The 15,423-nt window shown below is 36.8% G+C and overlaps 1 protein-coding gene across 3 annotated transcripts in view; it reads left to right on the top strand.

Annotated features, from left to right (window-relative positions):
- LOC117228086 (synaptic vesicle glycoprotein 2B) overlaps window positions 1–15,423 on the top strand; it is a 58,612-nt gene that overhangs the window by 3,954 nt on the left and 39,235 nt on the right. The window contains exon 1 of one of the 3 annotated variants that reach the window (XM_076528713.1): window positions 961–1,129. The exons of 1 other annotated variant lie outside the window; for it this stretch is intronic. The gene's annotated coding sequence lies outside the window, so the exon portion shown is untranslated. Of the gene's footprint in view, window positions 1–960; window positions 1,130–7,585; window positions 7,816–15,423 lie in introns of those variants that run through there. One more of the 3 variants, XM_076528711.1, reaches the window with a different exon arrangement.

The raw sequence follows: 15,423 nt of genomic DNA on the forward strand, positions 1-15,423 counted from the left end.
ATAAAGTGCCATCGATTCTTGTAGTAAGCATTACGTTTCAGTTTGAACAAGAAATTAATATATTCACTGAAGATTATAAGTAATATCCCGCGTTCGGTTACAGATATTATGTCAGAGAAAAATTCTGAGATCTGACACTTCGAATTCGCCACTTTTATCGCTGACAAAGATCGAAGTACATTTGTTAATAGGCTTCTTTATTAAGATTTGTGACTTAAAGGACGAGCTGGATCATCTTTTTCCGAACAACACTATCGAAAAGAATGTAATCGCATTAATTTTGTAGAAAGATTGTTGACTCGTATAGATGAAAATATAGTAATAAAATATAAAAAATTTTTCTCCGAAATGACTGTGAAATAACCATCGGTAGATAAATTGTTGAAAGGTACAGGCAGACTTTTTCTACCGAGCAAATATTTGCGAGAAATGAGCAGTGTAGTAGCAAATCATAGTTGTGAACAAAAAAAGCAAAAAAAACAAAATGATCGTGTTCGAAAGAGCAGCGAGGAACGAGTTATGACTGTCCCGATTCAACCGTTACTCATGTTAACTAGAGGAATAATAACAATAATTTTGGTAGCAGTATCGGTGCCAAATAATATTTTCACTCGGAAATATTAAAGATAGGAAAATACAATTGACAAAAATTGCCAAGTTAACGAAGAAATGATTTGTTTTTTTCTTGGACATATCGAAACACAGATTATAGAGAAGAATGAAATTCGATTCTGTCTTCGAAACCGATGACGGTTTTGAGAAAATTGTGTTCGAACTTTCGCGAAGCACGCGTGCGTTAGTACAATAGTTAGAAGGAGTAGAACTGGCGAGTCATGGTCAGGCAAAAAGTCGTGTTTTCACTATCTATCGAAAATGAGGTATGTAAACGTGCCGATGTTGTTTTCGAAGGAACTTATGAAACGTAAGCAACAGTTCGCATATCGCTATGACGCGTGCTGATATATTTAATTTGTGCACGAAATAAGGTCGCGAGTGTGTGTTAATGTTTAATAACATTAATAACACCCGTGGCAACGTAACGTATTTCAATGTAACTGACATTCGACGTGTCTCGTTTCATACATTTTCCTTCCGGTGTTCCATGGGGAGAAAACGTGAATGACGACGGGTACGTATTCCGCAATCACCGTTACGAAATCCCATCGAGGTACGCAAAGAATAAATTCAAATGTTACACCGTGACGTACTCACACAGTTACATTGAGGCAAAAATAGTGCATAGATCTAGCGCACCGAGTTCGTGATTTACAATATGACGGCCGTCGCTGGCTTGTGTGTCTTTAGATTCATTGACGGACAGATTTATCGTTGGCATACGACTGATCTGTTTAAAATTTTCTTGTGAAACCGGATCCGTGTACGCGATATCGGTAAAGGACAGCACGAAACCGAACAGTGTTCTGTGACCTAAATATGAAATATCGGCGCTGTCACTGAAATCCAGAATGTGATTTCTTCGACGATGCAGCCCATGTATCTTGAATAGTGTACTCATCAGCAATATTGCTAAATCATATTTCTGTCGTTCAGACAATTCTTAGTTGAACGATTTTGTTCGTTACATGATTTTATTCTTGACAAATCAGCGCGAAGGGATTTTTCAAATGATTTTAAGAAACGTAAAATTATTGGTAATTTGTCGTCGGCCAAATTGCAGAAATTTTCTGCAATATTGATTTTACTATAAAAAATCGATTTCATACACGTCATACATCAAGACTACCAACTTTACAAATGGATCCAAGCAAACCTGTTTTCAAACGTCGATGCAACGTAATTGCAAAAACCATCGTCGCCCTAACGATATAGACAAAAACTTCGAAATTATACCGAAATAAAAATCGGCGAAAAATCTTGATACCGTTGAATTCTTCCAATCAAATAGACTGCGAATTTTATGCATTTATGATAAAACTAATAAAAGTGATAATAATGAGAAAATATTTCTGACCCGACAAAAAATTGAGCCGTTTATTTTGAAAGTGGCGTAAGTCACTTTGTTTTTAAGTCGAGATATTTAAGGGTTTGCGTTTTAACACGTTTCAAAATATGGATGCTAACTTTCGAGAAGATTTACTTGCATTCGTTATCTCAGGATACTGATATTTTTCTCAGTATAAATAATTTCGTATAAACGTTAAAAAATCACCACTTTTCATTACGGTAAAGTGACTTGAGCCACTTTCAAAATAAATAGTTTAGAAAAATCACTGACATATATTAATTTTGTCCGACGTATTTTACTGAAGCGATGTTTTGAAAGGACAGTGATTTACTAAAATTGTTGAATAAATTACATATATAATAATAATTTATGCCATGAACATATTTAATATAAAGGTTTGATTTAAGTATTTTTTATTTTAATATTCATAAAATACAAAAATAATTAGTGCATTTTGAAACATAAGTATAAGTAATTTATATGAAAATGCATCGGTTCAATTTAATTTTCGTCATCGATAGGAGCGATCAAGTCCTCGGAAATCGTGATTTGTTTCAAATTTTTTAAATAACTGTGGTATATCGAGGGTATATAATTAAGCAAGTCCATCGTGTCTTTGTATTTTGCTGAAGAAACAGGACGAGATCCAGCGTATAACGGATCCATTTCTATTTGTGAATAACGCCTGGGTCTTCCTCTTTTTGGTGACAAATCCAAAGTTAGAAATTCATCTTTTTCATCTAAAGTTAGTTTATAAAACATTTTATAGCCATCTGCTGGCGGGTCTGGAGGTAGCCACCACGTCGCTATAATATAATTTACAAAACTGCACTATTCTTTCGCACTTATAAAAATAAGTCCAGTGATCAGAACTTTTTTAAAAATACTGAAAATAATTCAAAACAATACTTCGCACACACTTATCACACGTTTCTATTTCTTTTACACTAAGCCCCGCAATGAATTTCCCGAGTACAGCGACTTACGCCACTTTCAAAATAAACATGTTTGTTATACCGTCAATTAGCAAAACTTCTCTCGAACAAATCTCAATAGTTCTCAACTGATTGATTGCAAATTTTTAAAAAATGAGAAGATACCGTTCAATTGTAATCAGTGTTACCATTAACTCGATTTTTTTGAAAAAGTGACTTATGCCACTTTCAAAATAAACGGCCCAATTGAAGAACGAATCACGTTTATACTTATCTTCCGCTTCTCACACTCGGCGTTCGAACATTTTTCTGTTGCACGAAGATCCAGCAGTCTACTTCTAAAACAACGAATGCGTATCGGTCACTGAGAAAAGCGCATAATCGGACGCGGTGTTCACGATTAGGTTCTCGATGTTTATACGGAAGCTCCGTGACGCAACAACCCTTCGAGCTTGCTCGGTTTCGCCGAAACGATACGTATCCGAGTTTCATTCAGCTTCCACCCACGCACGGCGCAACCGTGCGCTATGTGACGCGTGATCCGCAAGATTTTTATGCTACTCGCCGGTTGATTGTCCCCCCAAGCATGTTGGTGACGTCAGTAACGCTCGATGACTCACTACGTACAAGCCGCGTACGCTATGCATACAAGCGAACACACATGATCGTGCACGCGCGCGATTCGCATTTACTTTCACGCGTATGTATTCGGACATACGCGCGCGATCGTGTCGAACAGAAAACAGAAACGTGATCCACGCTCTCGCGTTCGCGTCTTTCTCTCCACCTTTCGAATTCTTCGAGACACAATGCGAAGATTAGAAAATCGAAACGGAATTTTGCGAATCGATCGATGAGCGAATAATTCGCGACTTGAAGCAACGAATTCCTTGTTATGGATTTTAAGAGCAAAACGACTCATTTGTTATGGCTCACAGTGATGCGATCTTATGGCTGTTCGGGATGTTCAGGTTTTTAGCCCTTTGCACTCGAGTGGCGACTCTGAGGCACCACTAAAATTTGTTATATCACCTTTTAAGATAATTTTGATATTAACAAAGTTTAGAGATTTAAAAAAGTTATTAAGAGTGCAATTGTTGTGCCAGTCCCAAGAATCAATTTCATATGCATAAAATGCATTTTGTCAAATAAAATAGAAATACTATAAGTTCGAAAAATGTGTTTATATTTACAGTTAAAATAGCTTCGAGTGCAAAGGGTTAATCTATTGTTAACATCCGCGCATAGAAGGTTGCAAAATTTTTTGGAACCTTTGTAAAATTCTTCTGTGCACGAATTCTGTTCCGAATTCAACGAAACGCATCCATCTTTTTGTCATTGGGCGACGAACAAACCCATTTCTCAAGAATCTCCCGATTTGTTCACCGGACGCGCTACTAAACACCATGATTACAATTACGAACGCAGGCCACTGCAAGAAAATTTTGTTTAATAATGTCGAGGACAGTTCAAGGAATAGTTTCCCGTTGAGATCCCGAGACATGTTTTTCCTTTTTGGAGAAAAGTTAAGTTAAAGACAATCAAACGTATACATATAGTAGGTCCTCGATGGATGTGAAACTTTGAAACAATAAAACTGAGTATACGATAAGTAATTAAACCATTTCACAATAAAAATAACAAGTGTTTAATTGAATAAACCATTCATATTTATATTTATTGCCGTGTGTGTACTTTGAATGTTAGAAACAAAGGCAAGTAGATCGTTGTCTATATCAACGTGTTTCTTGGATATGAGGGTTACTTTTTCGTTTTTTTATTTTTAATAGTTTACGTATGAATAAAGACTCTACATTACGATTATGTTATAAGAAAGTGTATTGATTTTTTTTTCCATGTGGTCCGGCCGGTTCGATTGTCGTCACAATTAATAAACAATAAAACTAAGTATACGATAAGTAATTAAACCATTTCACAATCAAAATAACAAGTGTTTAGTACCATCGATTGAATAATCCATTCATATTTATATTTATTGCCGTGTGTGCATTTTAAATAACTGGATGTTTGCTGTTACACTTTTCTTTTTAATTGTTTACGTATAAATCGTAACTCTAGATTACGATTATGTTATAAAAAAGATTGCTCGCATCACTGTTTGGCCCATCATGACTTGGTGTACGATTATTTTGGGCCGATTTATAAGACAGAAATAAGGGGACAAGTTCGGAGGCATAAAATACTTTTATGGATACACCTTGGATCCTACATTGCTGCAGAACAGACAGTAGATTTTCTATTTGTAATTCGATAAAACGATAAAACGGGGAGCTGTTGCAAAACGGAAGCCTCGCGTCTTAAATTTATGGCAGCTACGGAAACAATTTTCAACAGGTTGGCACGATTTAACGTCTTTTTCTAACAGGATAACGAGAACGGTCATAATTTTGTAAATGATAAATATTTGGAAGCGGTGCAAATTTTGTAGTGATCTCTCGAAACAGTCTTTTTTAAAACGTGGAAGCATTTTTTCAACGGAGTCGTACAATCTTTGCGAAAAAAACCACAACCCGTCGAAGTTTCGGAAATATCCTGGCAAACTCTTCTTTAATTTGAAAAATCTTCCTAGCCGTTTCCTCTTCTAAAGCTAATATTTCAAACTAATATGTCACAGCAACAAAACAAAAGTACAGTTTCATTTCTACTCAAGTACAATTATATATTTATTATATAATTATAATTATATTATATTTTATATAATATTATTTATATTATATTATATTATATTTATTATATATTTATATATATATATATGATTATATATTATATATTATATTTATTATATTTATTATATAATATATAATTATAATTATAATCGCGCTTATTGTTTACTTTCATGCAACGAAGACATTTTCGTCACGAAGGTGACATTTTTTTGAGGGTGTACAAACGAAGCGTCGAATGGCTAGACATTTGACAACTTCGTTAGACCGCGAAGGTGCCGATTCCAACATCCTTTCGCCGCAACGCATAGTATCGTTATCGAGATTCTCGCGAACAAATTAAATATAGCGTGTTTCCAGACGCGTCGAGATACGCGCGGCACGATGAGAAGCCCGACTGCATTGTCTTGCAGTGCTCGGCATTAATATACGCAATGATATACGACTATCATGTAATCGATTGTCTCGTCGCGAGATGATTGCCTCTATTTGCCTTTGTTTTGCTCGACGCGATGCCTTTCCCGGTTCTCCCCAGCAAATGATCCGCATATAATAAGGAACGTAAGGAACGTTTACTTTTCCACGATGATATCGTAATTAACACGTTGATCGCTGCGTCGGTCACTTGTGGGTGACACTAATTTTTGACACCAATTTTGAACATTCATTTGCATTGTAATATATATTCGTAAGAAAACTGAATTTGCCCAGAATGTTTCGGATGCGAGAGTTCTAATCTCATCCGCTATGATAAATTTCAACCTTCTAGGTTCGGTTTAATTAATTAAATTGCTTTGACTTTAGGGGAATTTTTGTGTTAATCGAGTTTACCACTATAATTAATCGGGTTTGCCACTAAAAATAAAGGAAAACCGAATTGAGAACGAAAAATCATTTACCACGCTCGCTGCATGCCAAATCCTGTCGAAGACCAGTTGAGCTAATTTCAACGTTGATTGCTCTAATTCTGTTTTCGAAGGTGTGGAGGAAGTTTGCAAACAGCTTATTCAGCGATGATTCGTTATACAATAGATTACGGCTGTCCGTGTGAATTCCTATTTCAACATCTGCTCGATAGTAATTGGAATCGACCGAATAATTCTTTCCCCGATTCAACCGTTACTCATGTTAACTAGAGGAATAATAACGATAATTTTGGTAGCAGTATCGGTACCAAATAATATTTTCACTCGGAAATATTAAAGATAAGAACATACAATTGACAAAAATTGCCGAGTTAACGAAGAAATGATTTGTTTTTTTCTTGGACATATCGAAATACAGATTATAGAGAAGAATGAAATTCGATTCTGTCTTCGAAACCGATGACGGTTTTGAGAAAATTGAGTTTGAACTTTCGCGAAGCACGCGTGCGTTAGTACAAGATCAGACTTTCTGCGAGCGTGGAATTTTCAAGTTGTCGGAGAGATGGCAAAAGGTCATCGAACAAAATGGAAAATACATTACGGATTAAACTTCGTTCCAAGTAAAAAAAAATTCTTTTATTTCATTGAACAAATCGGCAATTACTTAGTTGCCAACCCAATAGAATGATGCGAAAGGGTCGGGAAAGGCAGTGCACACTTATTTAGGACCTTTTTCGGTTATAATGTATGCTTAGATTAACACTACACCGACCGCGGTCAAAGTGACCGCTTTCTTATTTTTCAATTCCGCAAAGTTCCGAGACTCATTCGTGGAGAACGCTCGAATAAGTTATATTATTGGAGCAAGTTTTCTAATAAAAACTGTACAAATTCTAAATAAATTCGTTCTTCTCACTTTTGCGAAGCAGTACATGCCAGTTAGTATTACTGCTTTTTTAAGAGTCTTTACAAGTTTAGCATTTTTTACAGTGAAAAAATGTGAAGTCGGTAATTATGTTCGACTCCTGTAGGTTTGGCGGTTATATTCGTCCTCAGTCCGCGTAAAGGACAAAGAAAAAGAATTCGTTCGGAATAGTGGATCGATCGGCGAGCGTCCGTAAATGTTTTCTCGGACTATGATCTTCGGTTTTCTAATCGAAGGTGACGTTATCAAACGTCGTTGAACGTGCGGGATCGTGCGGCAGTGTGTCATCCAGCTGAATTTACGGTCGAAACGATTTACCACGATGCTCGTCTGGAAATCTCGTCGACGTTTTCCGTTTCAACCACGATGCGGATGTTTGTAAACACTCGCTGCGAACTCGGATCTCTGTGAAACATGAACTGTGAACATGTTTAATAAGGTAAGGACCGATCAACGACGTTCGAATTCGAACGAGCGATAAGAGAACTAACTAACTGTCTGTGATTAAATAAGCTTGCGCAAACGTTCGTTGCACTTTTCGCGTTTACGCTGAATTTACACGACGCCGGACAACGCGTCTCGTTGTCGCAACGCATCGTTTCGTTCAATCTTTGTGTCATCGAGTGCAACGAAAATGAGAGAAACGCGCGTCGAATTTTATGCGTGTTCAGGAAAATCTTGCGACTCAATTAATCTTACATGTAACGAAAGAAAATTTGATGATCTTCATTTTCATTTGAAAGTTAGAAAGAAAAATGTTGTCTCGTTCTGTGGTCGCCTTTGGGGAAATTGCTAAGCACGAGGAAGTTGGATCGAACTAATCCGAGTAGCTATAAAGGAAATCGCAGTGCAAATTAATATTCCTGCGATCCGTGAAATGATTTACGATGATCGGGATTTGCACATGAACGTACGGTTACAAAGCCAGGATTGAAACCGTGTGTACAATGCGCCACGAATTGAGGAAATAGTCCGAAGAGACAGGAGGAAAGTACAGAATTGAGGAAACAGTTCGAGGAGATAGGAGGAAAGTGCAGAAAGACGATCGTTGGATCTATTTAACGCTTGCAAATACATAGTCGTAGAACGATTAGTACAGCGATCCCGATAATAATTGAACACACTCGCGCGTGCGCCAGTGGAACAGCGAGGGTGCTGTTTCTTCTTGTTTCTAGAAATTCGACTCGAATTTCGGAGGCACTTTCATAACAAATAGAGAAGATTCTTGAGCTTCCCGAGACGGTGATCGAGAATTAAGGAAAGTTTTCGCGACTAGATGTGCGAAATTCGATGGTTAGATACCGTTTTCGAATCGACTTTTGAACGTTATTTGCTCGAACACTTATTATAATCTTTCCATTCGAAAACTTCGAAGTGAAATTTGCAAAGGGTGACAACTCTGTCGCAAAATTTATAGTAATTGCAACATAATTTTCTAAAAAACTATATACAGGGTGGGTCATTTTGAACAGGTCACTTGAATAACTCGCTTGTTTTAGAAGATAGGAGAAAATGCATTAGACCAAACTTACTTGGTATCGGGGAGCTCATATATATAATCTGGTATTACTAATTTTTCTGTAGGTGGAGGCGTCGAGGAGATACGAAGGTCAATTTTGTTTTTTTAAATGGAACAGTACGTTTTTTTACTTACATTCTGATAGAGCGTTTCGAGGCGAATACAATGAACTATTATGACGGTCATTCAAGGTCACCCAAAGTGACACAGAAAAGCAAAGCTAAAATACAGTAAAATGGCAAATAATCGCACAAATTTGTTTATAAATCTAATCAAAGAATACTATCATCTATTTACTTGTGTGCATTTCTTATCGTCATAATGTAAAAGCTAAGATCAAGTCCGATGCAACGACCACAACACTATGACCATATGACATTTAGTACGAAAAGTCCAGAAATATTTACGACATTTCTAATCCTTCGCCGAAATGTATAAATCTCTGAATTTTTCTTCAAATTATTTTCTAAGACAGATAATTTAAAATTACCAATAATGTTTGAGGACACAGATAAGCGTACAATATGATCGAATGTTTGTTTATCTTTTGTGACCCGTGTCACGTAATACACACGCGTGATACACAAGTATTCGAAAAGTACTCTGAGATAATGTATTTTCTCTTGCAGTTGACTTTGGGTGACCTTGAATGACCTTCATAATAGTTCATTGTATTCGCCTCGAAACGCTCTATCAGAATGTAAGTAAAAAAACTTACCGTTCCATTTAAAAAAACAGAATTGACCTTCGTATCTCCTTGACGCCTTCACCTACAGAAAAATTGGTAATACCAGATTATATATATGAGCCCCCCGATACCAAGTAAGTTTGGTCTAATGCATTTTCTCCTATCTTCAAAAACAAGCGAGTTATTCGGGTGACCTGTTTAAAATGCCCCACCCTGTATAATTTTGTCCTTGCTAATTTGCATCACTAAAATATAGCGAATTCAGGATCAACGTTTTTCCAATTTTAATCTGTTTAATTACGTCGTTTCATAAATGTTTCCCGTGCTTATGTTACAGAATTATCAGTATACAGTAAAAGTGGAACGAAGGAAAATAATGAAATATTTTATGCTTTTTTTTGAGAAAATCGGGCTCAGAAATTCATCGATTTCAAATTGTATTGCCTGACGCGTCTGTTCACGACTAACCGATTCTACTTCTTGCCAAGAGTATGCCGATTTAGGTTATGTTTACAGCGCATTAAGCAACGAAAACTTGGCTTTTAGTTATCACAGATTCTGATTTGTATCTTCTTATAATCTCTTTGTGATCAATTTCTTTCCTTCAAATAATAAACGTTCGATTAATGCCATTTTCGTGTGCACGCTAAAAACAAGTTATTAAGCCATTAAAATCATATTCATGTAATAAACATAGTCAATTGTTCAAAATACTCGCGCGGAACATTCAATGTGTTAGATCAGGGTTAAAAAAAACCCGCGTTTTATTTCGGATATCGTGAAGACAATAATAGAAACAATCCTTAATTCTTTGCACGGATATTTGCAGTACATTTATCGTTGCAGGAACGATTGTAAAAGAACGCGGGACAGATGAACGGGGGCAAATATCAAATTGATACTCTCTTGCGGAATTTCCTTGTTAATCACGAAATTGCACAACAGCGAAAATCTGGTTCCACTTCGGCGCTCGTTAAGACTCCTTAAGACTTACCGCAAACAATCGTTCCATTATCAAGTCCCCAGAAATCTCTTGCAATTCCGTGGCTCTGCGCGACTCTACGCGGCTCCTGCCACGGTGTTAGTATTTTCGTTTACGTTTCGGCCGGAACCTCCTCGATTAATCTTTTAGACACGACGCGCCACTATAGTGGCTTGCTCTAGTAGCTCACTCGCTCATTGTTCGAACCAAATAATCGTCTTCATACGCATTGTTTCACGCTTCTTTTGTCTTCGCATCGATTTACAACAGTCTACAGGGTGTCCCAAAAATGTCTCGCAATCCGGAAATGGCGGGTTCCTCGGATCATTTGAAGCAACTTCTTCCTTTGCAAAAATGTTCTCCGAGGCACCGTTAACGAGTTATTAACGGAAAACAGTGACCAATAAGAATCGAGCACGGCTGACGCGAGGCGGCCCAGCCAACCAGCGCGCGAAGCCCGGTTCCGCTCACCGGCTCGATCGCCTCGCGCCAGCCGAGCTCGCCTCTCATTGGTCACTGTTTTTCGTTAATAACTCGTTAACGGTGCCTCGGAGAACATTTTTGTAAAGGAAAAAGTTGTTTCGAATGGCCCGAGGAACCCGCCACTTTCGGATTGCGAGACATTTTTGAAACATCCTGTATATACAGTATCAGACTCTGCCGTCCGGAGAAATAGCCTCGCGCAGAATTCAGCCATACCTAAAAGGATAACTCCGTGATTCATCAATTCACAGCCATGGAAGATCGACGTTTATCGAACCGTTCCTGCGGTCGCACAAGCCGAAATAAATGTTTCATAATCGCTCTTCTGGGCGTCCGCGAGTGTCTCGCATTTTATCGCGCTCCGCGTTCGTACGAACGGACCCGATTATATTGTGAGAACACAATGTTTTATCGAACTTTATCTGAAGCTTCACTTTTTTTTACACGAGCTAGAAAATATGAAATTTTACGCTTGGATTCGTCTATGCTGCGAGTTTGGAGTTCTCAATTCTTCTCGAGCGAAGCGTAGAATTTCGCACGGATTTATCTTCGAATTGGAAATCGCGAATTAAGGTGAAATAAAGCGAGCCAAATGCAAGAAAACGGTACTACGGTATATAAATTTTGTAATCTGCGAACGAGTGGTTCAATATTTTCGCAACACGACGCCAACGAAAAAATGAAATCGAGAGTATATCTTTGTCCCTTGTGTTTGATAAAAGTGACGCACGGTGTTTTGGGACGGGCTGCTTTTTCGGTGATTACGTGCTTTCGAGTATTGTGGAAGCAAATATTGTATCTTCCACTGGAGTCATGGTGTCGCATTTTATAAATAGATCTGCCGTCTCCGTGGCTATTCGTTTTGCTATTCGCTTCGTTTATGCTAAGATATATTTATATATTAGGGGGACCGGAAAGTTATGTCGTTTGTTTACATTAAATTCAAACAGATAAATAAATTCCGGTCCCCCTAATATTTACAGGCATATTTTCTTCCTTCTCTCGGAGAATTGTGAATAATAATTTACACGATTGAACCCGTTTCTCTGCTGATTTAAACGTACGAGATGTTATTATCCTGAACGAAAAGATCTGATATAATATTTTCAAGCAACACAGTTTCAATGATTGCTAACGACAAAATAGATCATAATTTAGCAAATTCTCGGAAAAAGAAAGTCGTGCGCCTTAAATCAAATGTAATCTTTTTTCAAATACATGTATGCACATCTACAAGTTTACATTTAAACTTGACAGAAGGAGAAGTATGCATTTATCGCTTTTAGGCTGAAGAATAAAAACTCATACGTGTGAACGGTTTCTATGAATATTTCAATGGTTTTATAAGCCTGCAAGAATTTTTTCGACGAAGTTGTTATCAACCTTAATGTAAAAACTAGTTGTTGTACAAGTGTACGCTTCATTCACACTCGTAATCCTTAGAAGAGTCGCCAGGTTATGTGTACATTTCTTAGAATTCTAGCATAATGCAGACTTAACATACATTTAACGTACTTTGTGTTTGTTTTTGTTAATACCGTTAATTCGGTCCAAGGCCAGATCCAATGGCGTCCATGCGACGACTGTACAGCTATAAGTGACATAATACATAATAATATTAAATATATATTGGGTTGGTAACTAAGTAATTACCGATTTCAGTTATAGACGTCTCTCACTCCCATTTTTATGATATCCGTGAATGTTATATTATAAAATTATTATTATTATTATTATTATTATGTTATTTTTTATTATTCGTGAATGTTAGCAACTGGACAAATTGAATGCAGCGGTCAAGGAAAAGCGACCAGAATTGGTCGATCGTAAAGGTGTTATTTTCCAGCAGGACAGTGCTAGACCGCACACGTTTTTGTCCGCTCGGCAAAAATTGACGGATATTGGTTCGGAATCGATGTTACACCCACCATATAGCCCTGATCTCGCGCCATCGGATTACCACTTATTTCGATCCCTGGACAACTCCCTTCGTGGTAAAACTTTGAATGACGACGACGCTGTAAAATCTCACTTAACTCAATTTTTGGCCGAAAAGGATCGGACTTTCTACGAGCGTGGAATTTTCAAGTTGTCGGAGAGATGGCAAAAGGTCATCGAACAAAATGAAAAATACATTACAGATTAAACTTCGTTCCAAGTAAAAAAAATTCTTTTATTTCATTGAACAATATGAAATATATATAAATATTAAATACATACGCAATAATATTGAATATAACAACTATAGCGAAAATAAAACGGAGAATTTATTAGACTCTATCAACATTCGTGCGTTAGCATATTATTGACACTTTCACGAGGCACTTTTCACATATTATCAGCTGGATAATTTGCATAAATAATGCTTTATAAATCAATGTCTTCGGATGGTAGTAGTAAGTAACAAAAAAATAAAAATATTACCAAACGACTTGAATTTTTTTGAGATGTTACGAGGATTAGTTTACTGGAGTCGAAAGATTTTTGCAAAAATTGCGTGGAGCGTTGAACAAAAATACAAAATTATGTTTCTCAACTTCTTCAAATTACTTATCGATTATAAGGATACTACAGATAATTCGAGGAAAGGTATTTCGTCAATAGCGCGTGTTTGATAAAGTGCATTGATTCTTGTAATAAGCATTACGTTTCAGTTTGAACAAGAAATTAATATATTCAATGAAGTTTATGAGTAATATCCCGCGTTCGGTTACAGATATTATGTCAGAGAAAAATTCTGAGATCTGACACTTCGAATTCGCCACTTTTATCGCTGACAAAGATCGAAGTACATTTGTTAATAGGCTTCTTTATTAAGATTTGTGACTTAAAGGACGAGCTGGATCATCTTTTTCCGAACAACACTATCGAAAAGAATGTAATCGCATTAATTTTGTAGAAAGATTGTTGACTCGTAGATGAAAATATAGTAATAAAATATAAAAAATTTTTCTCCGAAATGACTGTGAAATAACCATCGGTAGATAAATTGTTGAAAGGTACAGGCAGACTTTTTCTACCGAGCAAATATTTGCGAGAAATGAGCAGTGTAGTAGCAAATCATAGTTGTGAACAAAAAGCAAAAAGAACAAAATGATCGTGTTCGAAAGAGCAGCGAGGAACGAGTAACGTCGCGACGTCGACGCTCGCGCAAGTTCAGCGGCGAAACAATAAATCAGTCCGTCCGTTTGTCTAGATTTACGATCGCAAAACCGTCAGCGATGACACCGTGGAATTCGCGGCAGCTCCCCTCGGCTCGATTTTCGAAATTAATTGTGACGACAATCGAACCGGCCGGACCACAGAAAATCGTAATCGTATCGCCGTGGCGCGTAGTGATGCGGGCAATGTAAAAAAAAATAAAAAATCAATACACTTTCTTATAACATAATCGTAATGTAGAGTCTTTATTCATACGTAAACTATTAAAAATAAAAAAACGGAAAAGTAACCCTCATATCCAAGAAACACGTTGATATAGACAACGATCTACTTGCCTTTGTTTCTAACATTCAAAGTACACACACGGCAATAAATATAAATATGAATGGTTTATTCAATCGATGGTACTAAACACTTGTTATTTTGATTACGAAATGGTTTAATTACATATCGTATACTCAGTTTTATTGTTTCAAAGTTTCACATCCATCGAGGATCTACTATATGTATACGTTTGATTGTCTTTAACTTAACTTTTCTCCAAAAAGGAAAAACATGTCTCGGGATCTCAACGGGAAACTATTCCTTGAACTGTCCCCGACATTATTAAACAAAATTTTCTTGCAGTGGCCTGCGTTCGTAATTGTAATCATGGTTTTTAGTAGCGCGTCCGGTGAACAAATCGGGAGATTCTTGAGAAATGGGTTTGTTCGTCGCCCAATGACAAAAAGATGGATGCGTTTCGTTTAATTCGGAACAGAATTCGTGTACAGAAGAATTTTACAAAGGTTACAAAAAATTTTGCAACCTTCTATGCGCGGATGTTAACAATAGATTAACCCTTTGCACTCGAAGCTATTTTAACTGTAAATATAAACTCATTTTTCGAACTTATAGTATTTCTATTTTATTTGACAAAATGCATTTTATGCATATGAAATTGATTCTTGGGACTGGCACAACAATTGCACTCTTAGTAACTTTTTTAAATCTCTCTAAACTTTGTTAATATCAAAATTATCTTAAAAAGTGATATAACAAATTTTAGTGGTGCCTCAGAGTCACCACTCGAGTGCAAAGGGTTAAAGCACATCCGAAAAACTTCCACATCGAATACTAGTAAATATCTTACGAACAATATGCTATCGATGTCCGATTTTTGCAAATATTCTCGCTCATAATTTCGTACATAATTCGTTCATAATTTCAAATA

This window comes from Megalopta genalis, chromosome 2 (assembly GCF_051020955.1).
Source record: "Megalopta genalis isolate 19385.01 chromosome 2, iyMegGena1_principal, whole genome shotgun sequence".
In the NCBI taxonomy this organism is placed as follows: domain Eukaryota; kingdom Metazoa; phylum Arthropoda; class Insecta; order Hymenoptera; family Halictidae; genus Megalopta; species Megalopta genalis.